This window comes from Scyliorhinus torazame, chromosome 18 (genome assembly GCF_047496885.1).
Source record: "Scyliorhinus torazame isolate Kashiwa2021f chromosome 18, sScyTor2.1, whole genome shotgun sequence".
Lineage (NCBI taxonomy): Eukaryota > Metazoa > Chordata > Chondrichthyes > Carcharhiniformes > Scyliorhinidae > Scyliorhinus > Scyliorhinus torazame.
The window spans coordinates 152838513-152864103 of record NC_092724.1 but is presented as its reverse complement, the minus strand read 5'-3'; the positions used below and the strand labels follow the sequence as shown (position 1 = coordinate 152864103).

The 25591-nt window shown below is 47.0% G+C and overlaps 1 protein-coding gene across 5 annotated transcripts in view; it reads left to right on the top strand.

The window, feature by feature from the left end:
• Positions 1-25591, top strand: part of aatkb (apoptosis-associated tyrosine kinase b) — a 397927-nt gene that overhangs the window by 201622 nt on the left and 170714 nt on the right. The window contains exon 1 of one of the 5 annotated variants that reach the window (XM_072483626.1): positions 8561-8650. The exons of the other annotated variants lie outside the window; for them this stretch is intronic. The gene's annotated coding sequence lies outside the window, so the exon portion shown is untranslated. Of the gene's footprint in view, positions 1-8560; positions 8651-25591 lie in introns of those variants that run through there. 5 annotated transcript variants of the gene reach the window in all.

The following is a 25591-nucleotide window of genomic DNA, read 5'->3' as shown; positions in this document are numbered from 1 at the left end:
TCTCTTCTCTTCCTTTCTGTTTCGTCTCTTTTCCTGGAGCTTCTGGGGTTCTGTGGGATCACGCCTGGTTTCTGTTACTATCTTGGTTAATATCTCGTGCGTTAGTATGTCTGTCCTTTAGTGCCAATTCTCCCTTTACAATTTGTCACCATGTGTGACTCCCTCATTTTTTTTTTAACTGAATATTCAGGACAAGACACACATAAAAATACTGAACCAGTGCGAGCCGTCTAGCAGGCTGTGCAATTTACTATCCAAATGTTTGAGGATGTAAATAGCATAGGGATGGCAACCTAAGGGTTGCCCGAAAACAAAACAAAACTTTTTGAACCAAGCGTGCCGAAATGAGGTGCGTATGGGCCGCGACGGGTAAGAATTGGATGGAATCCCCGGGTAGGACAGCGACCAATGCCGTGTGTGCTCTACCCGAGCGTAGCTGACCAGAGAGGGGGTCCTCAGGCAGGGCGGAGACCAATGCCGTTTCTCCATTGCCTGAGCAACCGACAAGAACGGGTAAAAATGTAGCCATCGTGGGGGGTTGCCGTATTGGCTCTTCCTTCGAACCAGAAGAGCAGTTATGAACGGGGGCTGGCAAGCTCTCAGCGGTTTCTGCTGATGAGCGTGCGGCAAGTTCTCAAAGGTTTCTGCAGACAAATAAGGTGTGGGGCCGTGGAAAAAATTTCCGATCTTACAAACAACATTTAACAATAACAGTAACAAACAACATTAAACAACATGCTACAGGTTCCATCAGAAAGGGCACCGTTTCTCCCAAGCGGTTCCTTTTAAAACATCATCTGGACACCTCAGTTATCAGTTGCGAACAGGGTTGGGAGTCAGACTCAAAGTCGTCATCTTCTCCCGGATGCCATACTCTTGAATGTATAAGGGCTGATAGGGCGTGATTTGGGGTCCATCTCGTCATTCCAGACGAGCCTCTATGAGTTGTCGCGGTGCCAAAAGGTGGTGTCTAGTTCTGTGGGGATGGAATCGTCATCGTAGGGTGGTGGTGTTTGGTGGGGTTTGTTGAGGAATGTGATGAGGAAGGGCTCACTTGAATCGTGGTCAGATTCGCTGGGTGTGGGTCCTGTTGCCTGGGGATTGTAGGGAGGCGTGCTGTGGCTATTGTCTGAGTCACAGTCGCTGTCGCTGCTGCTGCTGTCTGTGGGCGTTCCGGGGCGGAGTCTAGAGGTCGGGGGTGGAGTCGAGGGTGAGTCCGTGGATGTGGTGGGCGTTTTGAGGGAGGGGAGGGATACGTTGGGTGTGGGCGGGGTGTGGTCTGCTGCGTCGAGCATGACATGGTGTGTGTGGTTGGACTGTGGGCCATATGCCTTAAGCTGGTTAATATGGAACCACGCAGTCTTTCCGTTAGGGTACTTAATTTTATACACTTACTTTGTCCGCAATGGAGTACGGACCCGAATACTTCGGTGACAGGAATGTGCTGGGGTTATAAATTGAGAGCATGACCTGTTGTCCTACCTCAAACTCAGTCGCATGCACTGCCTTGTCGAAACAGGCCTTGCTCTGTTTCTTCCGTGTGCCTAATCTCACTGCGGCTGCTAGCTGAGCCGTTTTTACATTCTCAACTAGTTTTACTGCGTTCTCATGTGTGAAGGCCTTCACTTCGGGGCTGGTCAAGTCCAATCCTAATAAAAATTCTGTGCCTTTCATGGGGCGTCCGGTCATGAGAGTGTGTGGGTGTAACCTGTGGATGTTGAGACAGTGTTTCTCAAAAACATCAGCGCAAAAGGGAGGACTGAATCCCAAGTGGTGTTGTTCTGTTGGACCATTTTTCTGAGGGTTGATTTTAGGGCCTGATTCATGCTCTCCACGGTACCACTTGACTGGGGGTGGTATGCGATGTGGAATTTTTGGGTAATGCCAAATATCGTGAGGACGTTCTTCATGACACGTCCCGTAAAATGGGAACGTTGGTCGGATTCAATGCTGCAGGGGAGTCCCCATCTCGTAAACATGTGGTGGGTTAAGATCTTTGTGGTGGTCTTTGCCGCGTTAGTTCTGGATGGGAATGCCTTTACCCATTTCGTAAAAATGTCTATGACGTCTAATACGTATTTTTAACCATTCCTGCAAGGGGGCAATGGTCCTATAAAATCAATCTGGAGGTTAGTCCAGGGGCCGTTAACGGGGCGGGTGTGACTAAGATGAGTTTTCTTGGCGTATCTGTCCGGATTGTTCTGGGCACAGATAAGGCAATTCTCAACGTAGTGCGTTACATCTTCTTTTAAACTTGGGCCACCAACAGAGCTGCCTGAGGTGGGCTGTAGTGGGATCAATTCCCTGATGTCCATGACCGTCATGGAATAAACAAATAAGTTGATTCCTGTCCTGTTCAGGAACCACATAAAAGGTGTCTTTTAACACCACACCATCATGTGTGGTCAGTGCATTTTTAAACCTAACGTAAGGTGCTGGAAATTGTCCTTTCAAAATCTCCCTGAGATTGTTATCCTGCTTCTGGGCCTGCACTAAATCCTCGATATGAGTCTGCGAGACCTGAACTGCATTCACTGGTGCGTTTTCGGGGGGTGTCCAAAAATATCCCTGCCTGGAACCTGCTTTTGCCAGTGCGTCGGCTTTTACATTTCCAGGGGGGGAGGAACGGTGGTGACTGCGATCTTTAACGATTCCGAATGTCCTGTTCTGTGCTGTTTCTAAAATGTGGCGGAGCAATGGGGCTGAAGGGAGGGGTTTTCCGTCTGCAGAAACAAATCCTCTTGCTTTCCACAGGGGTAGGAATTCTGTAAGGCTATTGCAGACATAGAGGCTGTCTGAGTATATGTCTGCTGGGCTGGGGAAGGAATCTAGGTGATCCACAATGTACGCAACGGCTGCTAGTTCTGCTGCCTGCGCGCCTAAGTGGCCTGGTAGCTTTAGTGATATTTCTACTAGGGCGCATCCCTGCGCGTCCTCGACATAAATGCCGCATCCTGTAATGCGCTTCCCGTCTAATACTGTGGAAGAACCATCCACATAAATCCTTAAAGGTGCGCACGTGTCTATGTGCTGGGGGCTCTAGGGTGAACTACCTATCTTTCTGGGGGTTGTTTTCGCAATAAAGAGGCCTGTGTTGTGGTGCGGTGAGATGATTTCACATTCATGGGGGGGTGCCTGGGTACTGAAGGTTATCAGCTGAGAAAGTGTGGGTCTTGGTCGTTTTAACAGTGATGTCCCGTCCCTGCAAAAGAAGGGTCCATCTAGCTGCTCTAATCTGACTAACTGTACCGTCCTAGAGTCGTCCGTCAAGTAAAAGTTGGGTGGGGGTGTGTTCTGTGAGGATTGTGTTGGGGTTTAGTCCAGTTATGTAGGAAAAATACTGAACTGCCCAGAAAACTGCGAGCAGGTGCCTTTCACAGGCCGAAAATCCCTGCTCCACAGGATCTAAAAGTCTGGAGGCGTAAGCCACGGGTCTTAACTGTTCGTGCCGTTCCTGGAGGAGCACGGCCGAAAGGGTGCGGTCTGTGCTAGCTATCTCTATAGCGTAAGGGGAAAGCGGGTCTGGAACCTATAGTGCGGGGGCTGCAATGAGGGCTCTTTTCAAAGCATCCACAGCATCTGTATGCTGCGGAAGCCATTCCCAAGGGGCTCCTTTCTTTAGGAGTTCCGAGAGGGGCGCTGCCTTGGTGGCGAAACCGTCAATATGGTTTCGGCAGTAGCCAACCAGTCCTAAAAACGACCGGAGGGCTGAAACATTCTGGGGAAGGGGCAATTTGTCAATCGAGTCAATTATTTTGTGCTCGATCTCGCGTTTACCATGCATGATAATCGTACCCAAATATATCACCTTGTTTTCCAAAATCTGGGCCTTTTTTGGGTTTACTTTGCAACCAATTTTCTGTAGGAGTTCCAGGAGTTCGGACAGAAGCTCGATGTGCTCTGCTTTGGTGTCTATCTGCAGTAATAAGTCATCCACATACTGGACCAGACATTCGGGGCGAGAAAATTTTGATAATCCATTTGCCAGCTGTCGGTGGAAAATGGAGGGGGAGTTGTGGAATCCTTGTGGCAGGCATGTCCACGTGTACTGCTGATTTTTAAAAGTGAAGGCAAATTTGTATTGGCACGCTTTTGCCAATGGAATGGACCAGAATCCGTTACTGACGTCCAAAACTGTAAAGTATTGTGAGTTGAGTCCCTGTTTGAGCATGGTCTCGGGACTTGTGGCTACCGTGGGGACTGCTGTGGGGGTGACTTTGTTGAGTTCCCGGTAATCGATGGTCAGTCGCCATGATCCATCGGGCTTTCTCACTGGCCAAATCGGGGCATTATTCGTGGAGGCTACTGATCTGAGTACGCCCTGCTCTAATAAGCTGTCGATCACTTTTGCGATTTCTCCCTCTGCCTCTTGGGGAAATCCATATTGCTTTTGGGGTCTAGGGTCAGGTCCTGTGATTTGAACGGAACCAGTCATCCGGCCACAGTCGTGTTTGTGGGTCGCGAATGCTGTCCTGTGCTTCTGCAGATCTGCCCTAATCTGCTTGTCGGTGGTCAAACCAAAATTCGCCGACTGCGCTAATCTTGTTTGCATATTCTCCTATTGTGAGCGTTGCGGGGGCTCTTGCGGATTTTGCCATTTCCAGACACATTGGTTTACTGGATCAAATGAAAGGTGGTGGGAGTTCATAAAGTCAATTCCCAAAATGTGGTCTGCTGTGTGTCGACTAAGACTATGGGGTGCTTGGTGGTGATGTTGCCGATTTGAATGGGTACAGGGGCTGTGATGTGTCCCTGCTGTGAGCGGCCTGTGAAGCCGCTGAGGGTGATGGTGGCTGTCGTGGGCCACGTGTCTTTCTGGAATATGGTGGAGGAATTGATTGTGGTGCGGGACCCTCCTGTGTCCCAGAGAAATTTGATGAGCTGCCCACGTATCTTTGCTGCAACTGCTGGTCGGCCGGACCTATCCCAAAGAGTGTCGCAGACCCAACTGGGGGAGCCCGAACATCGTCAGTCCATTCCGTTCAGATCCGTGTGGTCAGAACGGGCGCTCACTCTATGTATTGGCTCTGTCCTATTCTTATTCAGAGTGCCTGCCTGCTGGGCTCTCTGCAAAGTGACCTAATTGTCCACAGTTGTAACACTCCTGTGGTTTCTGTGGGGGCTGTTCCTTCCTTCGCTTACCCATGCGGGGTTCTGGTGCGTTTTCACCGCTTGGATGTCTGCTTCTGCTGCTGTTCCTCGGGTTTCCTAACTGCGGGTTTGTTTTGTACAGACTGCTCCCAGGCGCGGGACAATCTTTTTAAAACCCATTTCTCATTGTGGGCTTCCTCTGAGGGGTCATAATTCGTACAGGCTTTTTGTCCTGCGTCTGTGGCATGGGAGATAAGGGTGCGGGTCCATTTGGCCATACCGTCTTGGGACAAATGGGCGCGTTCTAAATTTCCAAAAACTGCTGTGAAATGAATCCACAGGCGTCCAGCAAACGCTGTGGGGTGTTCTGTCTTTTCCTGCCTGCACTTATTCAGGCCTTCTACAGGGTCACCTCTGTTGTAGCCGATCGCGTCTAGGATCGCTGCGTGCATTTCCTCAAGGGTGCCTCCTCCTACATTCTGTGGGTCGGGAAGGGCTGCTACGACCGAAGGGTCTAACCTTAAAACTGTGGACTTCATGTGCTCGCCCTCATCCAGGCCGTACATGGTCGCCTGCTGCTTTACTCTAGCAAAGAAGTGGTGGGGGTCTGAGGTGGGGAGGAACGGAGTGATTTTCTCGCACGCGTCCCGTAATTGGGTCACGGTTAAGGGGGTCGTGTACGGGACTTCCGTGTCTCCTTCCGATATGGCTGTGCGGTGGGTGGTGACTGGGTTCATTGGAGCCTGAACTATCTGCTCTGTGGGGGGGTTGAGGCGCTTTTCACTTCTGGGGCTTTCCTTGCGCACAGGTTCTCTGAACATATCTATGCGCGGTCTCATTTAATTCTTCCCAATCTGGGCCGTCTTCTGCATCTAACTGGGATCCAAAGGTGCTCTGGAATCCATTCTGAACTGAAAGCAAAGACTGCAGTTCTGCAATCTGCTTCCGGCACTTTGCGTGATCTAGTGAGCTCTGTCTGTGCTCCGTGGTGGTAGCATGGAGTGCTCGTAATGCTGCTTTCAGGTCGCTACACTGCCTTTGCAATGCCTCTACCTGTTTCTCTGTTTCCTCTCTTACCAGGACTGCACGTTGCGTGTCCTGATAGGGCTTTTCGTACTGTGTCTGGAAGCTGCTTAGGTGTGCCAGACAAGACTGGTGTGCCCACTTGGCATCATCCACCTCTCCGTCCTTTGCTGCTAACTCCCTTCTTAATTCTAGGTTCTCTTTCTTTATCTCGCTCACATCGACCTTACTCATTCGATGTATATCCTCTATCTCTTTACGGAGCGTCCGAACGACCTCCTCTGTGCCTCGCAATTGTGCCAAACAGGACACGATTGCCATCGGCTTGCGAGCTTTTCCCAAGCTTTTCTTATGGATTTTGCTCAGGTTCTCCCACCAAGTATGTCCTATACTCCCGGGACCTGTTTCCTCATTTTCACAGAATTCGCTCCAAAGGGACCATCCTTTCCCTTTGAGGTACTTTCTGATTTCCTCTTTCCAAACGGGACACTGTCCTACTCTACTGCTGGTCGCTGCGACCACAAATTCTTCGGGGTTCATGAGGCGTTGCATTGCCTGCATTGCCATCTTTCCTCTCTGAATACTTCTCTTAAAATTTGGAACAAGGGGTATTAAGGCGGTGCTGTAATTACGGGTACGGCTTTCGCTATTTTCCGGAATACAAACTCCCGACAGTTTTGTCGCAACAAAACTCTATCAGTTTACCTTATAGCCCTGTTAGTAATGCATGCATTAACACACTTCCGAATTATGAGGATTGATCAGAACTGCTTGAACACTTGTGGTTTTCTGTTCCCAATTGGATTTCTAATTCAGATTTTGGGTTCTCCCCGAGTGGTTAATCCACTTCTAGATCAGGGTGTCGCCAGTAATATGTTGCTAACTTTTGGTTGGCTCTTAATTCGTAATTCGCTCTGTTTCTTTAACCTTTGCTCTAGAGTCGCCAGGTATCTTTATGATACCGCCACGAGGTTCAAGTTCAAGTAATGATCAATAACTCAACACACCAATTAGTAAGATTCAAATCAAAACACATTTATTATACACACTAAATCACTACTCATGCATAAACTCTACTTTCTAGGCTATTCCTATCACGAAAAGGCCTATACTTAGCTTCAGACTGGCCCACCAGGTCAGGGGAATAAATGGCCTTTTGTTCAGGTCCTGAGTCTGTAGGATTGAAAAGCTGGTATGGACTGGTAGCTAGGAGCGCCTATCTCATAGCGTGCGTTGACTTGAGACTTACTTGGTTGGCGGCAGCTGAGACAGGTCACTCTCACGGTTTGATTCAAGTTGCTGAGTGACCCTGCCAAAGAAGAACGATTTGAACTTGGGGGCTTTACTTTATAGTCCCCAGGGGCTTCCCGCCCTTCGGGGCGGACCCCGTACCTGGTTCCAAGTGATTGGACTGCGTTCCGATCACTTGGATCGATTTCTCCAATACTGGAGTTGTTCCCTGATCATTGGGCGGTCCCTAAATGTCCGTTGGCCTTCCTTTGTCTTGGCTCCTGCTGGCGCCGAGGAGTCTGGCTTGGCTTTATTCACCTTAACTGTTGCCATTGTGCCTGGGAATCGCTCATTACTATGCAGATGGCTGCTGCATTACTATGCAGATGGCTGCTGGCTTCAGTGCTGTCTGGTTGTTTTGCAGGTTCCAATATACATGATTTCTGTATTTGCTAGACTTTGCCTGTGTTGGCTGAATTTCCCTTCAGCCTTTGCGGTTCTCCATTTTAAGTCGGGAAGTGGCCAACTCAGGTGGCTACAGGATCATCACAGAAAGCAGAGATTTTGACAAATTTAAAACAACTAATTGAATGTATTCAAGTCAGGCAGAGTGCAGCCACTAATGCTGGAGCAGAGGATATTTGAAATTTCACTTGTAGTGAGAAACCTTTTCCAATTAAACAAGCAAAAGTACTCGGCCGAATCTTCTCAAGCCCCTGATAAACAAAGTGCTGTTTTGAGCTCCATGCGTTGTGCTGTGAGGGTGACATGATATGCATTAGCCAACTCAGAGCCCTTTACAGCTTCAGGACACTGCATTTCAACAAGAGACCTGTCATCGACCTCAAATCCATTTGATGTGGTGCATTGAAGAAACCGAAACAGACAACTCAGTACCAGAACAGTAGTTTCATTCTAAACACACCATTGGATAGTTCAACCAGACAAAAAAAAAATCACATGAAACAGTCAACAATTAATTGAGCAAAGGGCTAAATGCTTTATGATTTTTTTAAAGAAGAGAAGAAAATGGCTTTGACAATGGTGGTACCACTCGAATCATTTGGAACAGAACACCTGATTGTTTTCATGCAGACTGGCCAACTATTTTTGGCACAAAATTAAAGTACATTTATTACTGACATTACGTAATGCTGCAGTTCATACAGACCCTGCCTGATTCTGCATTGAATAGCTGGGACCAGTTTACAAAGTCACATCCCTTTCAACACCCAGAAAAGCAAAGACTCGGCATTTAATGCTTCGCATTTTGGACCAGTCGCGGCAGAACCTTCCAAGGACAAAGGTGAGTAACGGCCTTTGAAACAAATAGAGCAGATAGTCAGCTTTTGAACAAGTCGGTTGGTAGAATTCGGCGGTTTGATAGGAATAAAACACCAGACGTTTCTGCTTTTGTGGTGAAGAGGTTGTCAGGCGAAGCCAAACCTGTTCTCGTCCCACAGACACTTTGCGGGTTGTGTGTGGGGGGGAGGTTCCTGGACAGCGATAGAGAGTTAGACCCCCCCCCCCCGCCACTGCTGCCCCCAAGGGAGTGAAGCCAGTTGTAGTGTTTCAAACTTCTGGCACTTCTGTTTAAGACTTTTGCCAGCCCTTTTCTTTGGCTTAATTCGGCCCGCAAACTAATGGGCTTTCTTCTCCCCCCGAAATAACTAAAAGTTTGCTTTTGAAGATTAAATCTGAATTGTAAAAGCAAAAAGCAAAATGAACTCCTTTGACTGCTTAGATATTGGTCAGGACCAATGTGCTGAATGAGTACAGGGTGATACATTTACAATGATAACAGATAAATTGTGATTGGCTCTAATGATTTGTTCTGCAATAGAATGCAGCATTGTTTGAAGGTTTGATGAAATCTGCAGCAATATTGTGTAAGCAGTGTGTCACAGAGAGAGCCCCACTATCTAGAATAAAGTAAATATGCAGAATGTTACAGACTGTGTCTGCTTAGATAAGTTAATTTCATTCTGTTATCGAATCAAGCATTCGATCTAATGTGGGCCTGTATAAATAATGCAAATAATTAACCCTTAAAATCCAATAATACGTTTACCTGCCATGCAGATTTATTAATGGGGAGTATTACGTTAGTGACAGTGGAGTATGTACTTTAAAAGTGAATTGCTGCCCCCATGTGTACGGCTAATTGGAAATAATTAGTTCTACCTGTGAGGGGAAATGTCAAATTTCTTTCTTTCATTTATTCATTCTGTTGTTGCCCACTCTGGTTCCAAACAAGGGTGAAACTTTTTTTTCCTAAATTTAGAGTACCCAATTCGTTTTTTTCCAATTAAGGGGCAATTTAGCGTGGCCAATCCACCTACCCTGCTCATCTTTGGGTTGTGGGGGTGAAACCCACGCAGACACGGGGAGAATGTGCAAACTCCACACGGACAGTGACCCAGAGCCGGGATCGAACCTGGGACCTCGGCGCCGTGAGGCAGGAGTGCTAACCACTGCGCCACCCCGCTGCCCTTAAACAAGGGCGAAAACTGCTTTGTGGGTTTTCTTGTACATTTAAGAATTAGAATCCTTCACAACAACAAAAATTGGGATTTCAACGTTGAGGCAAAGAGCTGGCAATTTTCGTCAGCTACCAAGTTGGCCAGGAGTTGAATGGTTATCCCGTCAAATGAACATTGTGCAGACTGTGGTCCAGCCAAGCAGCTGGTTTGTTCATGTGCCTCAAGGCAAACAATACAGGCTGGGGAGGGTTGTGAAAGGAATAAGGAATATGCAGCAACCATTGCTTGAAATACTCTGGACAATGGCTGTGTCCCTTTTGCTCTTCTCTCCCGTTTAAATTCAGAAATTTCCCCCAATACCTTTCCCCCTTCCTCAAACTTTTTTTGGTGACAACCCTTCAAATCATCTGCTTCAGCACCACATAGATCAGTGCATTAATCCACAAAGGGAACAGCAGACCTCATAACAAGGATGTAGTTATTCCATTGATATGTTGTTGACTGACCCTGGCAAATTATCAAAAATAGGATTGTAAAGGAAGTGGTGATGGCAGAGGAGTTTTCCACGATAGGCCCAAGTCAGGAGTGTGATGGAATACTTTCCACTTGTCTGGATGAGTGCAGCACCAACAACACTCAAGAAGCTCAAAACCATCCAGGATAAAGCAGTCCACTTGATTGCTCCCTTTTCCATAAATATTCAAACCCTCCACGACCAACGAATAGTGGCAACCGTGTGCACCATCTACAAGATGCACTGCAGTAACTCACCAAGGCTCCTTAGACAGTACCTTCCAAACCCATGACCGCTACCATCTAAAAGGACAAGAGCAGCAGATACCTGGGAACCCCACCAGTCAGGTGACTTGCGTGAGATTTTGTGTCCGGCGCAAAGTCCGATTTGAGCTTCGCGCATGATTCACCCGTTGCTCCTGGCTTCACGCCGGGTGCAGCGGGGGATCACTGGGACACGCCCCTATTCTCCCAAACAGACAATTCTAGCCTTTGAATTTGGTTCTGAATCTACCGGTCAAACGATATATATTAAATACGAAGATGCATGCCAAAAAGGTGGCTGAATGAATTGTTCGTAAATGTTTTTCGAAAGCAAAGATTTAATTTTCTTGCTGATTTTTCACAGAGAAAAATTCAAAGTGTTCCATTCCTTTCTAAAGACGCTCACTGGCAACTGTGCATCAGCCAGTAACCTGACCCTCACGGTTTGGTGACCTCAAGGGACACTGACTGTTCTTTGGCTGGCTTTTGGCAGACCATCCGTCGCAATAATTGTGGTTGAAACCCTTGGCAACCCAAGCGAGCAAATTCAGTTTGGAAAGCCCAAATCGAAGCCTGAGAAGAGCGGAGTGTACGCACAAAGAGAGCTTGTGATACTCCAGCCGCCCCATCCCATCCAGTTCAGCCTAGAGTTGGAACCGGAGAGCATTGACCTGCAACTGCAAATACTTTGCTCATCGCCTAAACTGGGAACTTGGTGTCAGGATGAAGATTGAGAAGGGAGGGTTCAGCGATGATACCTCTTAAAACTGAATAGTTAGCATGCCACCAGAGTAGTTTTACATAAGTTACTTTATTAAGGATTGAGATGAATTATTGGACTGAGTAATCATTATTAACCATTAAACATGTATTTTTAGGACATAGCAGTAATAAGTAATCGAATGGGATTTAGGATAGCTAACTTGTCCAGCAGGACATCACTTCTGATATCTTGTCTTTGTGAAACAAATGCAGGAAGCTGGTTTTGCTGCCCTGCTTTTCACAGACAATGAATGCACAGCAAATTACGAGTAAGCATAGCTATCAGGATGAGGATCAATCATGCACTGCTTGCAATCCTACAGGTTGTGCATAGTGAGCTGTTGAGCTGAAGGGCGTAATGATGTAATCAGGAAATAAACCACTATCTCATTCCAGATATAGCCTGAAGTGCTTATTCCCACAAAAGTGTGACAAAGCTTATTCCCATTCCGAAACATTCTCCTTTTCTTCACACTTTGCACCAGATGCCTTTTGCTAACATTGAATCAAAGGAAGATGTTGCTGCTTTTTGTACACCCATTGAAATACCCCGCTTCTTAATTCATTCATTCTCCTTTTCTCTCATCAACTGTGGCTGGTATTTAATTTGCCTCCTTGCTGTAAATCAATTTAAAAAAAAACACACAACCTTTGGCACCCTGCTCTCTCTGCACCATTTTGTCAGTAAGGTCTGTGTGAATCAAAGTCGGTGCTGTTCATTCTGACCAGGGGAGGCCAGGTTTATAAATGAGCCCCAGTGATGCGTGAACCTACGGCACTTGGGAATGATGGTTCCTGGGATATGACACGGGGATGAGTTCGCTCCTAATGGCAATGCCTGTTGTGCTTTCGGAAAGAGAGGCATCCCATAATAATGCCGTCACACATTTACAGACCGTGTAAAGCAGTTACTGGGTCAAAATTTGATTAGTTAATAATTGGATTGATGCACCATTTTCAAACAACAATAATAGCAATGTTAAACAGAGTCTAAAACAACCAATTTGGCTTCTTATCAGATATGAGCACAAATGGACTTGCTTTCCCCATGACAGGTTTCCAGCAGAATACTGAACTATTAAGGAATAGCTTTTAAATGTCTCATTTCCTTCAAATGCAGTTACATTCGCTCCAAAATATCCAGTCACAATGTGTTTGTGGCAATTCTGCTTTAATGCTTCACATGCATCCCCTTGTGCAAATGCTGGAAAGTTTGCTCATCTAATTATATAGTTTTTGTCAAAAATTGCTGAGCGACCATTGAGAGAATCCAAATTCAGCTATAAATTTGGTCCCTATTTTAACTCTGCACGTGGCCGGATTTTGAGTGAGTGCAAATCTCGCCCAAAGATATTACACTATTGATACCTGATACAATAGAGCGATGGGCAGCATGGTAGCACAGTGGTTAGCACTGTTGTCTCACAGCTCCAGGGTCCCAGGTTCGATTCCATGCTTGGTCACTGTGTGGAGTCTGCACGTTCTCCCCGTGTCTCCGTGGGTTTCCTCCGGGTGCTCTGGTTTCCTCCCACAAGCCCCAAAAGACGTGCTTGTTAGGTGAATTGGACATTCTGAATTCTCCCTCTGTGTACCCGAACAGGTGCCGGAGTGTGGCAACCAGGGGATTTTCACAGTAACTTCATTGCAGTGTTAATGTAAGCCCACTTGTGACACTAATAAAGATTATTATATCACCAAATGTGGAGGGAGAACGGCTTGCAAATACAGCAAGAGAGCAGCAAGATGACACTATGCCGTGGTGTTGTATGTGGTTGGTTGGTAAAACCCTTTCACCGGAGTAAAGGTTCTGGGCTTGTATCCCACGCCAGGAATTCAGCATAATAGTCATGGCTGACACTCGAGTGCTGTACTGCCGCAGAAGCTGACTTTTGGGTGAGATGCTAAAACATGGGCCTATCTGCTCCCTCGAGTGGCCACAAAATATCCCATGGAGCTTTTCCAAGAAGAGACGGGTAATTATCCCTGGTGTCCTGGTGAATATTCATCCCTCAATCATAGGATCCCTACAGTGCAGAATGAGGCCATTCAGCCCATCGCGTCTGCACCGACCCTCCTAAAGCAGCCTACCTCAGCCCCCACCCTATCCCTGTAACCCCATAACTCCACCTAACCTTTGGACACCATGGGGCAATTTATCACGGCCAATCTTCCTAACCTGCACATCTTTGGACTGTGGGAGGAAACCGGAGCACCCGGAGGAAACCCACGCAGACACGGGGAGAACGTGCAGACTCCACCCAGACAGTGACCCAAGCTGGGAATCGAACCTGGGACCCTGGCGCTGTGAGGTCGCAGTGTTAACCATTGTGCCGCCCTAACTAAGGTCAGGTTATCTGGTCATTATCGCATTTCTGCTTCTGGGATCTTGCTGTGTGAAAATTAGTTGCCAAATTTCCTACATTACCACAATGACTGTGCCTCTTTGACTGTAAAGTGTTTCGGGATGACCTAGAAGGTGCTATATAAATGCAAGTCTTTCTTTTCTCAATACATTACTAAATGTTTACACAATTTTGCAGTCAGCATGCTGTCATTTTTAGAAAAAGTAACACATCCGATGTCCAATCAACCGTGGGGCAGCATGGTAGCATTGTGAGTTGGGTGGGGTTACTGAGTTATGGGGATAGGGTGGAGTTGTTGACCTTGGGTAGGGTGCTCTTTCCAAGAGCCGGTGCAGACTCGATGGGCCGAATGGCCTCCTTCTGCACTGTAAATTCTATGATAAAAGCTTTCCACAAAAGCTGACGTCTATAATGTTGGCGGTGGGTGAAAATCCCTAACATAAATGATCGTGATGACTTAAGCTGCCACTTATAGTCGACTGACAGGCTAACACCATATCGCACTTGATCCCGTTGTGGTACATTTGCTTCCAATTGTCTTCCCTCACCCAGTGGTGCGCCAAGGCAGACTTTTGTCTCTTTCCATAGCGAGTAAATCCCAGAACAGGTCAGCAGTCTGTTGCCAAGGGGCTTATATCTTGAGGGGCGCCACACCACATCGCGCGTGGCTGACCATGGGTCTCTTTGCGCTCTTACCACCAGCCATTGGCTTGTTTGGAAGGATTCGCAGGTTGACGCTCTCCACCTGTTTGTCCACATTATGTACGCACCTTCCTCGGCCATCAAGTCCTGGAGTGGGACTCGAACCCGGGGCTTCTGGCTTAGAGGTAGGGGCTGTGCCCACTGCACCACAAGACCTACATTTGCTTAATGGGATGGAAGCTGCTGGAATCATGCATGTCCTGCGTTATTCTGGTACACCCATTATGCAATTGCTCCATAATGTCACCTAACTCTGCCTCCGAAGTCTGAATAAGAGTATTTTACCTGAAAATTATCTCTGGGCTGCATTTAATGGAGGCGATGGAGGTCTCGCTGGCTGGTTGGAGAGATGTTGGGAGTCCCGCGTTGCGTCTTTTGGGGAAGGGCCAATCGACTTAAGTGCCACTTGGGCACTGGATAGGCCAAGGGCCAGCCTTTCCTGGGATCAAGGACGGGAATGAAACAGGGCAGGAATGATCTGCCTAGAGCTGCCAGCTCAATTGAACAGCAACAGCACGGGGGAGGCAGTGGCTGACACCCAGGATTGCCAGGTCAGAGGTGAGCGATGGAGGGATGAGTGTCAGGGGGTGGGGGTTGCAGGAGTGTGTGTCAGCAGTCTGGGCAGTGGGCTGTTCTCAGGACCCCCCCCCCCCACACCTCCGCACTTCCCAATGCCGGGTCTTCCGACCAGGCACTGAGTTCCCCTGAACTGGGGAGCCCCCCCCCCCCCCCCTTCCAGGTAACTCTGCACTGTTTGGCTTGTTGTCCTCCCAGAAGATGATCCTCCCTGCCTATCACAGGGTTAACATGAACAGCACTGGGATGGGGCACTTAAGTGAGCATTAGTTGCCCAATTAATGGCCTCAGTTGGCAGTGAAGCGGGAAGGCCCTCCACGGGGCTTCCCACCACGGAAATAATTGAGGTGCAGGTGGGAAGATAGCGGGGTCTCCACCCACCAAATTCCTGCCTGATTAAATGACCTCTCCTCCACCAAACTTGCCATGGGGACGGGCACCTCCACCCCCTGTATCTCTCTCCACAGACGCTGACAAACCTGCTGAGTAATTCCAGCGTTTCTTTGTTTTTATTGCTGCAGAAGCCCTCATGCAGGCCTTTGTTAACTCCGGACCTGACTACTCCAGTGCTGTCCTGGTCGGCCTCCCATCTTCCACCTTACAGAAAGCTCACCTGAAACTCTGCTGCCTGTATCACAAGCCACTCAAACAGACACTCATCCATCACTCAGGTGCTCACTGACCCTCGTCTTGCAATGCCTCAATTTTGCAATGTCCATTCTAGTCTTCAAATTTCTCCATGGCCCAACCCCTCCCAAAGTCTCTGAACCTCCTCTAAACTTCTGCATCTCTAAACCCCTAATCAATCCACCAACTGAAGGGCCTGTACTGCGCTGTAATGTTCTATGTTCTATGTTCTATTGGTCGAAGGGTAAGGAGAGCAGGTAGGACGGTCGAGTTGAGGCCAGGATGGGATCAGCCATGATCACATTGAGGATGTTAGGCTCAAGAGGTTAAATTGCCTACTCCCGCTCCGAGGTCACGTGTTCCAGGAAGGAGATGCTGTGGCTGATTTTGCAATCCAGCTCCTGGCCTGTAGCATTGTGGGTAACAGATGAGGAACATATCAGCCATGATAGAATGACGGAGCAGACTTGATGGGCCGAATGGCCTCATTCTGTGTCTATATCTTATGAACTTATTGGCAGCTGTGCTAGCTGAGTCTTAACCTCCAGAATTCCATCACTAAACTCCCTCGCCTCTTTCTCCACCACGCTGACGCTTCACAAAACCTAGCTCCTCCATCCTAACATCTCCTCATTTGGCTTGGTGCGCAGTGTTGTGCGATACCACTCCCGTGGCAGCGCCTTGGAACATTTTGTTACAGTTGTACAGTAGTCCAGAGCGTGGCACGGCTGAAAAAGGACACGAGCTATCTAAGCTTTATTGCACTCATTCGTCCATCTCACAAGAAATGACCAAACTGTAATGAGAAAACAACAACTCATCCCACAAGAGAAGAGAATGCTGAGTTGCCAACCAATCAGCAAACTCCTCGCGTCTAAATTATTGTCCCCCTGTTGCAGTTGGTTAATTTCTTGCGAGCTATTGGCCAGGGATTTGCAGCCCCACCACGGCGTGTCTACACCCACCCAACTCAACCACACCCAACCCAACCCAGCCATTTAAACTGCCGTTTGCTCTGCCGGGAACCAAATAACCGACCGTGCCAATTCTGACGAATGCAAGATTAAAAAGCTCAGATATCCTGATCTATACATTGTATTATGTTGAAGGCGCTATGTAAATGCAGGTTGTCGTTGCCTTGTTCTTGCCACCAAGCTCCAGGGAGAGATAACACAAGCTGGGGAAAAATAAAAGCACCTTGTCAAGCTGTACAAAGCTGCTGATCAAAGCCATGATGATGTTGTCTTAAAGCTCATACATTATCCACGCAAAGAAACGGCGAACCAATTGTTAAGGCATCAGGCATCCTTTATGCGATTTCCGAAGTAGAGGCCTTTAGGCCTGCTGTATAAATCCAAATTCTCATCCTCTTATCAGGATTAATTCTGTTCCCCCCCTAATGGGCAGTTAATCTGTGACGCACGGAATAATATCTTTACACCGATTATCAGTTGTATTTTCGGGTTCAGACCAAGGAGAGAAACGTGTTCATCCTCCCACTGTCCTTATTTCTCTCAATCAGACACTGGAATCTGCCCGTTGTGATCAGAACAGTTTCTTGTTGCATTGAGACCAGGCCCTGACTGAAATATCAAAATGGGCATTCTTTCAAGGAGCCACAACTCATCGATGGCACAAATATATATACATATCCCTTTGAAAGTTTCCAGCAGGGACTACACATAGCAATTCCCCGCCAAGACTAGCAGATGGACATCTGTTTACGGCCTCGCCTCGGATCCAAGAAATATAAAAATTTAAGAGATTAGTTAACTTGCATCTTCCTCATGAATATTTCTGTAACATTTAATGTGGATTAAAGGTCGTGTGGAATAAATTCATTTAAATTCAGAGCTTTTGATCAGAAGCTCCCTCTAAACTTGAAGGGTGATAGACCAGAACTTCACTTTCCTGACTTGCCCCCCTCCTCCCATTAACCCTGACTCCCTTGTTGATCATAGATCTATTCAACTCAGCCTTGAATGTATTCAATGACTCAACCTCCACTTACTCTCCGGGGTAGAGAACTCCATAGGCGAATGACCCTCTGAGAGAAAATACTTCTCATCTCGGTCTTAATCGAAAATGTGCCTCCCTTGTCCTAGACTCCCCCACAAAGGGAAACATCCTCTCAATATCTTCCCTGTCAAGATCTGTGACGACGGAAAGACTTTAGGAATATTGGATTCCAAGTATTGGGTAATTTAAGGATTGGAAGCCTGTGGTTAGAGTGTGTTTGACTGCAGTGGTCCTGTTTATTTAAAAAAGAATTCTGCGTGCAGGGCCCTGAGCATTGTTATAAGCCAGAAGGTGAAATAGATGAAGCAATGTGTTTTTCAGTCTGGGCTAATGGACAATGGTTTGATAAGGGAAGTCCCTGGGGAGTTAATGTGCTTGGCAGACTGCAGAGGTTATTTGTGTATTCAGCTTGGGGAGATCAGGTCATTGCTAGGTGGAGCCAAGGAAGGCAGAGAGACATTTTGAGAAGCTGTGGAGAGAGGCTGTTTTGGAGAAACGCTTTTGGAAGTGAAGTCTGGAACACGATTAAACTAAATGGGAACATAGTCCCATAGCGAGCGGGTTTAGCCATGTGTTTACCGCCACTCGCAGTGTCACAACATTATTGAACAGCACTCTGGTTAGATAGGGGGCCTCAGCGGGGAGCGCACAGCCGAGGCTGCACATAGACCCATTTTTTGCACAGCAGAACTCCTCAGTGCAACAAGAGACCAGGACACCATTTCGAAATGCCGTCCTGATCTCTGCAGCCCCTGACCATCAGTGCCAGGATGCCACCTTGCCCAAAGGGGGCCTCTGATCCTTTGGGGGACCCCCGCCAATCTGGTCCCTGTTAGTGGACACCAGTACTGAAAGGCACTCACCTGAGGTCAGCAAGATGAAGGGGATAGATCCCAATGCCTTGGGTGCCTCCGGAAACCGCATATTACAGAGACTAGCGAGATTGCGTTGGGTAAATCCTAGGAGTGGCATCTCCCGGCTTCTATCAACCACGCTGCGCCGCGACGCGCTGTTCTTTGGGCGCAGCACGGCCATTCGATTGCGCCCCAACCTCTGATCTGTCAACCCTTCCTTTTATCCCAGAAGTGCAGACAGTTTTCTTTCCCAGTAGGAGAGTTTTTAAAAAATGTAATGAGAGATTTTAAAAGCAGAGAACTCTTGTCTGAAGACAAGGGAGAGGCTGAAACAGCCTAGTTGAAGCAGCTATTTGAAGATATTCAGCCAGAGTCTGAAGGGGTTTAACTAGAGCCAGAATTTGTTCTGTACTGCAAAGTTACTCTGTGATTGAGAGCTGTATGTTTTGTTTCTTGTTATTTCATGGGAAATTGAGTTAATGAAATTAAAAGTTTAATATTGTATTTGTAAAGTTTTGTTTTCGAAATACCAAAGCCCTATTTTTTCATGCAATTACTCCTGGAGCGAATCATTCTTTCTCCACAGTCTTAAAATAAACTAAAATATTGGGGTTTCCGTCCCAGTGTGCTAGCCGCTGTTGGGGTCTGGTCTGGGATCGTAATAGACTCCACAAGACCTCTTGGGTTGAATTTAGAATTTTAAGGATGGGGAGCTCGCCATCCCGAGAGTCGGCCCCTAACACGCTACCGCCAACTCCCAGAAGCCCACTGTCATTAATGCTTGGGGCGTCCGTCCACCAATCAGATTGGCCGACAGCTCTCCAACCTGGCCAGGCACAGCGCTCCAGTGGCCAGAAGCGGTACTGTAGTGATCGCAACCAACCTTCACCCGCTCCCGCTGGCCTAGAAATTGAGATTGGTCGGAAAAATGCTCTTAAGCAGCCATGATGTGACCACTTAAAGGCCTTAATGGGTGAAAGGGGAGATTTCCCCCTCAAGGCCATGGCCACCCAACCATGAATTTGCGTCTGGGTTCTGTTGGGAAGTTGCCGGGGGAAGGCCATCCATTCAATTTTACTCTCACCTCCCCTGCCTCAGAACCAGCCTCGGGGGTGTGGTGATATGCATCACTGTAAATACACAAGGGGTTAATGTAAATACACTAGGACACTATAAATACACAAGGGATTAATGTAGATATACTAGGACACTGTAAATACACAAGGGGTTAATGTAAATACACTGGGACTAAATAAACACTCGAGGGAGCACCAGAGACATCATGACACACAGACATTTAACCAATAGGTCAGTAAGATAGGACACAACCAATGGGCAATCAAGGCACACCCAGAGGTGACACTACCACAAGGGGGCTACCCATATAAAAGGACAGGGCACACATGCTCTTTCTCTTTCCATAGGTGACACTCAGAGAGACAGGGGCAGATCCGGGAAGCATCACACCCACCGCATGGATTAGAGCAGACTGGTTAGTTAGATCGAGTTACTATAGTAAGATCAGCCAGAGAGTCGAACCCAAGTAGGAGAATTGTTAACTGTTCAATAAATGTGTTAAATCTATCTCCAAGTCTGAACCTTCCTTTGTCAGAGTATACATCAAGGAAGTAGCTTATGCTACATGAAGAAGCATAACACAACAGGGGGAGCATAAAATTCAGTCCCATATGTTTCAACAAGATCACATGTCATCTAAACTCACATCATTGTAGGCTCAACGTGTTCAACCCTTCTTCCTAAGACAACCACCTTATCCTAGGAATCAGTCAAGTGAACCTTCTCTGAACTTCTTCCAATGGGAATATATATCTTTTGTTAAGTAAGGAAGCCAGAACTGTACACAGCACTCCTGATGGGATCTAACCAAGGCCCTATACAACGATAGCAATACTTCCCTACCCTACTTTTATACTTGATTCCCTTTGCAATTAAGGCCAGCATTCCATTTGCATTTCTAATCACTTGTACCCGCATACTAACCTTTTCTGATCCATGTAAGGACACCCAGATCGCTCTGTACCCCAGAATTCTGTAGTCTCTCTACATTCAAATAATATGCTACTTTTCTATTCTTTCTGCAAATTGGACAAGATCACATTCTTCTACATTAAACTCTGTCTGCCTGGGGGCCGGTTGAACTCAGTTGGCTGGACAGCTGGCTTGTGATGCAGAACACGGCCAGCAGCATGGGTTCAGTTTCCGTATCGGCTGAGGTTATTCATGAAGGCCGCTGCGCCTTCTCAACCTTGCCCCTCGCCTGAGGTGTGGTGGTCCTCCAGTCAGCTCTCCCCCTCAAAGGGGAAATGTGAGTGTGCAGGTGTAAGTGTGTGTGTGTGAGTGTGCAAATGTGTGTGCGTGAGTGTGCATGTGTGAATGTATGTGAGTATGCCTGTGTGTGTAAATGTGTGAGTGGATTTGTGTAAATGTGTGAGTGTGTCTGAGTATTGGTGTGAGGACGTATGTGAATGTGTGAGTATGTGTAAATGTGTGTGTGAGTGTATGTGTAAATGTGCTTGTGTGTGAGTGTATGTGTAAATGTGTGTGTGAGTGTATGTGTAAATGTGCTTGTGTGTGAGTATGCGTGTGTAAGTGTATTTAAGTGCCTGGATATACCCGATGTGTGATGCCTTCTGCTGTGCACTGGATAGCATAGCATCTTCCCAAGAGTTTGAAAAAATATTTTTCTGAACAGTTTAATACTGTGATGTCAAGCGATAGAAAGCACCATTAATTAAAAAGTGTAAAACGACATTTTAACAAATGTTAAAATGTTTGAATTGTGCTGAAAAGTCATTCTAATGAGCATAGAGTATTTAATGTGCACTGTTTTGCAATTAAAGATTTGACATTCAGAATTTCCCAGTTGCAGTTCACCGAAACCCATACCCCAACTGTGTTGGCGATGTCAGTGAGCCTCGATAGGTATGTGACAAGAGTTGTTTTTTTCTTCCAACCTTGTCGTCCTCAGCATGTTCAAAACTAAGAATAGCTTTCCTCTGTCGCTTTGCGATACTTTTACTTGTCGTGCTCAGCTTTACTTCTGTTCCCGAATTGTCTGTTTTGGGTTTTATAGTGAGTTTGTCTTTGGTGATTTCTGATCATGAGAAGCGGGTGGAGTAAACTTCACTTCACCCTGGGTGGATGAACCTGACATATTCCGTAAGAAAAACTGACTAGAATGCCCATTGACATAATTATAATAATGATTCAGAGGCCCCCTGTGATGTTGCTGACGTTATGTTGGAGGATATGTTGCATTGTAAGAATAGAAATGTTTTGGCCTTTAATAGTACAGTCAAGTTTCCTCATTGCCTTGAACATTTATTACATTTTTGTCTTTATTAAGGGTAAGAAGATTCTTTCCGGTATTAAGCCATCATCGGCGGAAAGTATTTGGAAGATTTTTTTCTTCCATTTTGTTATTAGTGACTGACTTTTTCTGCCTGTTCCTGGTGTTCTCCTGCGTCTTTTAGCGGTCCTTACGGTGGCACTTGTACACACCAACTTTGTCACGTTCCATGCCTAGTCTGTAATTTATCACTGACTGAAGTTTCATAACCTGCAACAATTGGCGTTTGTACAGCGCCATCAATGTAGCAAAACGTCCCAACCCAAATACGACACTGAGCCGCATAAGGAGATATCAGAGTGGATGTTGGAAGGCTTGGTGCAACGAAGTGGATTTCAAGGAGCATCGGAAAGGTGGAAAGAGGCAGCGAGGTTTAGCTGGGGGGGAGTGCCAGAGTCAGGGTCTTGGCCACTGAAGGCGCAGCCGCCAATGGGCGGAGCGTTCAAAGCGGAAGGATTTGGAGAGGTGGCGCTGAGGGAGAGCTGGGTTCCGTCAGCGCGCACATGGAAAATGTCACAGTGCTTTCAGATGATGTTGGCGTGCAGCAGCATGCAGAGGAAAATTGGGAGGGAATAGATCCTTGGGCGACACCAGGGGTAATGGATTGGGAAGAGAAGCCATTGCAGTTTGTTCTCTTATCTCCAATTAGATAAATAAGAGTGGAACCCAGCGTTTTCTGATAGTTGATTGTTTTTCACAATGTAATTTTATCTGAACGGTTGGGGTGGCGGGGCAGGCAGGGTGGAAGTGGTGGTGGAGGTCGTGGGGGGGGGGGGGCGGGAATTTACATTTTAAAACATTTCTGGAGTGACTGAATTGTTAGCCCCATTTCTGATTGTCCGTTCTACAGTTGTAATCTTTTGGAAACTTATTTGACAGCTTTTAATAATCTTTATTAGTGTCACAAGTAGGCTTACATTAACACTGCAATGAAGTTACTGTGAAAATCCCCTAGTCACCACACTCCGGCGCCAGTTCGGGTACACCGAGGGAGAATTCAGAATGTCCAATTCACCTAACAAGCACGTCTTTTGGGACTTGTGGGAGGAAACCGGAGCACCCGTAGGAAACCCCGCAGACATGGGGAGAATGTGCAGACTCTGCACAGACGGTGACCCAAGCCGGGAATCGAACCCAGGACCCTGGCGCTGTGAAGCAACAGTGCTAACCACTGTGCTATCGTGCTGCTTGTTTCAGTTGCCACATGCTGATTAGTGCTAGGCCAGTTTGTTTGGTTGTGTTGCTCTGACTTCCACACACTCACTTGGTGCGATGCCAAAAATGTGACCGATAGCCACCAAAGGTATTATTCCAACGTATCTCCCATGCTAATGCTTCCAAAGTTCCTCTATTCCAGTGAGGTCATTTCTGGGGTGGCGGTGAAGCAATTTGATATCTAACTGATTCCCAGCAAATAAATAATTAGCGTTTTCCTGCCAGATAAGCAAATTAACTCTCTGTTGCTTCTGTCATCTGGTTTGTGCTGAACTGTCCCTACAGCGAAGGGGTTTTAACTTCCATTTTCTATGCTTTTGTATCATCGTGGGGCTTTCATTTTTAAGTCTTGCTTATGCGTTGGATTGACCTCAGAGGCAAAAAGCATCATATCATCGAACTGAGCATCTGTTTTCTCCATTTCCTGCCATGCAACACTCTTATAAAGGCTGGATGCCAATGTCAAAGCGTTTGAAGACATGCCTTCTATATTGACCCAGAGTGTCCAGGAATTGAAGATCAACCGCCCAGGTCATTGGAGAAAAATCATCCGGGCATCAAAAGAAAAGAGGGTCTTTTTGATCATTTTCACCGATTGAATATTGAATTTTTAAAATTTTGTTTTGGATGTGGGCAAAGCCAGTGTTTGTTGCTCTTGAACTAAATGCCTTGCAGGGCCGTTTAAGAGTCAACCACCTTGCTGAAGTCAGATTTGACCAGACCAGGTAAGGATGGCAGATTTCCTTCCCTAAAGGATGTCAGTGAACCAGATGGTTTTTACGACAATGGTTCCAGGGTCATCGTTTGACTTTTAATTCCAGACCTTTATTGAATTCAAACTCCACCATCTGCCATTGTGCTGGGCTTCTGGATGACTGGTCCAGTGACAATCCCACTCTTCAGGAGGGAGAACAGGGGATAAAAGGCCGTTTGACGGACAGTCAAGCATCAGCCACGGTAGCATTGTGGATAGCACAATTGCTTCACAGCTCCAGGGTCCCAGGTTCGATTCCGGCTTGGGTCACTGTCTGTGCGGGGTCTGCACATCCTCCCCGTGTGTGCGTGGGTTTCCTCCGGGTGCTCCGGTTTCCTCCCACAGTCCAAAGATGTGCAGGTTAGGTGGATTGGCCATGATAAATTGCCCTTAGTGTAGGGTGGGGTTACTGGGTTATGGGGATAGGGTGGAGGTGTTGACCTTGGATAGGGTGCTCTTTCCAAGAGCCGGTGCAGACTCGATGGGCCGAATGGCCTCCCTCTGCACTGTAAATTCTATGATAATCTATGAATTGGGTAACGAGTCTTTATGCTTTTCCGGTTAGTGTAGGCAGGCAGTCCATCACAAGGATGGATGTGTTTGGCCGACTAATCCATTTAAACACAGTTAGCAACCCCACATGTACATTATTGAAAGTTGAAGGGCAACAGTGGAACATGGACAGGCTGAAAGCTCGAGGGGAGAGGAGGATTATCTGATAAAAATCTGCTGCAGTAATGCGAGAAACTACAAGAGCCTTCCTAGATTTTGATGCAGTAATTAAATTGTGCACAAAGCTGGGTTTTAGAGAGCAGGCTTTTTCAAAGTGTGGGTCGCAACCCACCCACCGGCGGGTGTCAGGAGGGTCATGAAGCGATCGGTCGCACTGTACCCACGGTGGTCCCGATTGCGGGAGAAGCCAACGTCCACTACCGGCTTTTACATCGAGAATGGCGGCCACTGCTATCTTTTAAATGAAAATAAATGAGGCTGAGTGCAGTATTCCGGCCAGAAGCAGCAGCAGAGCAGGTCACACAACCTGCCCATACACTTGCCATCAAGTGTATCTGTTTTGGCACCAAATTATGAAGCAGAGCTGCTTCTATTTTCCAGCTGCTGGCAAGAGGACTTTGATGATGGATCATTTTCTTGAAAGTAAGAGACAGCCATAGACTCAAAAAGGCAGTGTATCTATTGGACAGGATCTCACAACAGAATGTACTGGAGAGAGCTGCTCAGGAGAATCCATGGCAGGACAGAGCAGTGTTAGTGTTAGCTCTGTACAGAGCTCCAGGGCCTCTTGTTACCTACAAAAAAGAAACTTAACTCTGGAACAAAGCAGTACAAAGATGATTTCTTAAGGTAATGTTTTTGTCAGGTGTGCCAGTGCAAATAAGGATGCAAAGCCCATGTGTGTTATATGCAAGGAAGTACAGGCAAACGAGAGGAGAAGTTTTAAACAGAAATGTGTGTGAAAAATTCCTTTTAAGGTTGAGACCCCAGAGTCAGTTATTAGCTTACAGCTGTCTCCAAATTAAAAGACTAAGCTGCTGTATCTGACCTGTGATGTCACATTAAAAACACACCAAAAGCCCATGAGGCCGTCAGCATTCTGGAGTAGAATCTCCCAGGAGTATCCAGTGCTGAGTAAAACAAGCATTTTGTTGCTATTGCCCTCCATGACGACTGACTGAAGTCTGCACCTGATATGCACATTGCCCTCATCTCCTGTCAATCTGATTGGA